Source organism: Schistocerca piceifrons, unplaced genomic scaffold (assembly GCF_021461385.2).
Source record: "Schistocerca piceifrons isolate TAMUIC-IGC-003096 unplaced genomic scaffold, iqSchPice1.1 HiC_scaffold_1205, whole genome shotgun sequence".
In the NCBI taxonomy this organism is placed as follows: domain Eukaryota; kingdom Metazoa; phylum Arthropoda; class Insecta; order Orthoptera; family Acrididae; genus Schistocerca; species Schistocerca piceifrons.
In genome coordinates, this window is record NW_025727021.1 from 35,001 (window position 1) to 37,500 (window position 2,500).

The window sequence follows — 2,500 nt, forward strand, 5'->3', positions numbered from 1 at the left end:
TTCCATCTCTGGTCGGGACTCTGTTTGCATGTATTAGCTCTAGAATTACCACAGTTATCCAAGTAACGTGGGTACGATCTAAGGAACCATAACTGATTTAATGAGCCATTCGCGGTTTCACCTTAATGCGGCTTGTACTGAGACATGCATGGCTTAATCTTTGAGACAAGCATATGACTACTGGCAGGATCAACCAGGGAGCTGCGTCAACTAGAGCTGAGCAGCCGGCCGCCCGGGAGTGTGTCCCGGGGGCCCGCGCGAACACGCAAGCGTCCGCTCAATCATTCTGCAAACAGGAGGAGGCTGAGCTCCCCTGCACAATACACCTCGAAACCCTCTCAGGTCCCGGCGGCGCGCAGCGCCGTCCCAAGTACTTGGTCGGGTTCGAGAGAGGCGCAATCGCCCGGAGTTAGGCGAGTAGACGCTTTCGGTGCGACCACCCGTGCTCCCAACTGAGCTTGCCGCTGCCGACAGAGGCCCGGGAGCGTGCTGTCGTGGCATTGCCGGCGGGAGACAACACGCGCCACCTACGGTGACCGGCAGCTCCAACGCCAGCGCCACAGAAGGACAAAAGCCCCACTTGCGTGCCGAAGCGAACTCTCCCAGCACAGCGCACGCGCCAACACATCCGCACAGCTGCGATACAAACCACCAGCGAGAACCGCTGGGGCGACCGAGCAGCAGACGGCGTCGCGGCGCCGAGCGCCGGGCGGCGGCGCATCCTCAACGCACACAGTCCTCAATCGGACCAGCACACTGAAGATGTCCACCGCGCTTCGCACCGGGCCCGCGAGGACCTACTTTGGCCGCACGGCGCCGCGCGCAGGGTGCGCCGGCGCGCAGCTGCGACGCCTGCCGCGTCCGTCGGCCGGCGCGCCTGCCACTGGCCGCCCCCACCAGCCGGCTGTAGCGCGTGCGCCCACGCACCGCGCGGCCAGCACGCCGGGAGGCGCCCCCTCACCGGCCGGGGACGGTCCCACCCAGCCACCGCCGCGTATCGCTTCACACCCAGATGCCGTTCAGTTTCGTCGGCATGGTGGGTATCGCTGGAACAACCGGTTAGTACCTCAACCTATCGTCGCCATCACCGATTCACCCCTAGCGAGAACAACCGCACCACAACAGGTTACCATTTGTTCATTTGCGTAACTTCACCAGAAAACGCAGGCGTCCATCGCCATTTGCAACTTCAACGATTATTGCATGCCTGTGTCAGGTGTCACGCCACACTACGTCTGCCCACATACACGCAACAAAATGTGCACGCCTAGACAATACGTGGAAGGTGGCCCCCGTACGTATGCGATGTCCATTGCTCGAACGACTGTCAACCGGCCTCTGTAGCATGTCGCAGATATGGAACGCGGTGCACCATGCCATCACGGTGTGTGAGGAGAGACGACTAGGTCCGAATACATCAACAGACAGCTCATGCTGATCGCCATCCACGGCGTCCGTTCCTCCCACACGTCTCTATGGCGTACCACACTGCAATCCAGCTCTCATAGGGAGACGACACGTAGCTGCGTGCACAATATTTGCACTGTATGGTCCGCCGTTTTTGGGCGCAGTCGTTGTGCGGTCACACATGTGCCACGATGTATCATTCAGTACATAAGGACGAATGTGCAGTACAGATTGTGGTTCACGCGTACGACATCAGCGGACAGTTGACACAGGCCGCACCACAACGTAGCCTGAGTACGTCGCATGCGAAGGGCATTGAACATGCAAACTTCTCACCAACCAGCTTGCGAAGGCAGGGGGCAAGGTGGGGACGTGGGGAGGGGCGGCATGTACGTCCTGCTGCCATCCACATTACAGTGTACAGCAGGAGCATGTGGAAAGTGAGCAAGACTTGCAAGGTGTTTAACATGAAGCGATACACAGGGGTGCGGGCAGTGCGAGTAGCGAACTATATTGCGAGGGTTGCGGGTGGGCAACACTACAGTAATTGAACGAGTCGTATAACAATTACAGAGCAGGTTTAGGCGACAACGTGGGTTACGTTAAGGCGACAACATGGGTTAGGTTAAGGCACAACATGGGTTAGGTTAAGGCACAACATGGGTTAGGTTAAGGCACAACATGGGTTAGGTTAAGGCACAACATGGGTTAGGTTAAGGCACAACATGGGTTAGGTTAAGGCACAACATGGGTTAGGTTGAGGCACAACATGGGTTAGGTTAAGGCACAACATGGGTTAGGTTGAGGCACAACATGGGTTAGGTTGAGGCACAACATGGGTTAGGTTGAGGCACAACATGGGTTAGGTTAAGGTACAACATGGGTTAGGTTAAGGTACAACATGGGTTAGGTTAAGGTACAACATGGGTTAGGTTAAGGTACAACATGGGTTAGGTTAAGGTACAACATGGGTTAGGTTAAGGTACAACATAGGTTAGGTTAAGGTACAACATAGGTTAGGTTAAGGTACAACATAGGTTAGGTTAAGGTACAACATAGGTTAGGTTAAGGTACAACATAGGTTAGGTTAAGG

At 56.2% G+C, this 2,500-nt stretch overlaps 1 non-coding gene across 1 annotated transcript in view; it reads right to left on the reverse strand.

Annotated features, from left to right (window-relative positions):
* LOC124729350 overlaps nucleotides 1-200 on the reverse strand; it is a 1,909-nt gene extending 1,709 nt beyond the window's left edge. Inside the window, exon 1 of the ribosomal RNA XR_007007624.1 lies at nucleotides 1-200. This exon is cut by the window's left edge and continues 1,709 nt beyond it. This is a non-coding gene — a ribosomal RNA (small subunit ribosomal RNA).
* Nucleotides 201-2,500: the final 2,300 nt, after the last annotated feature.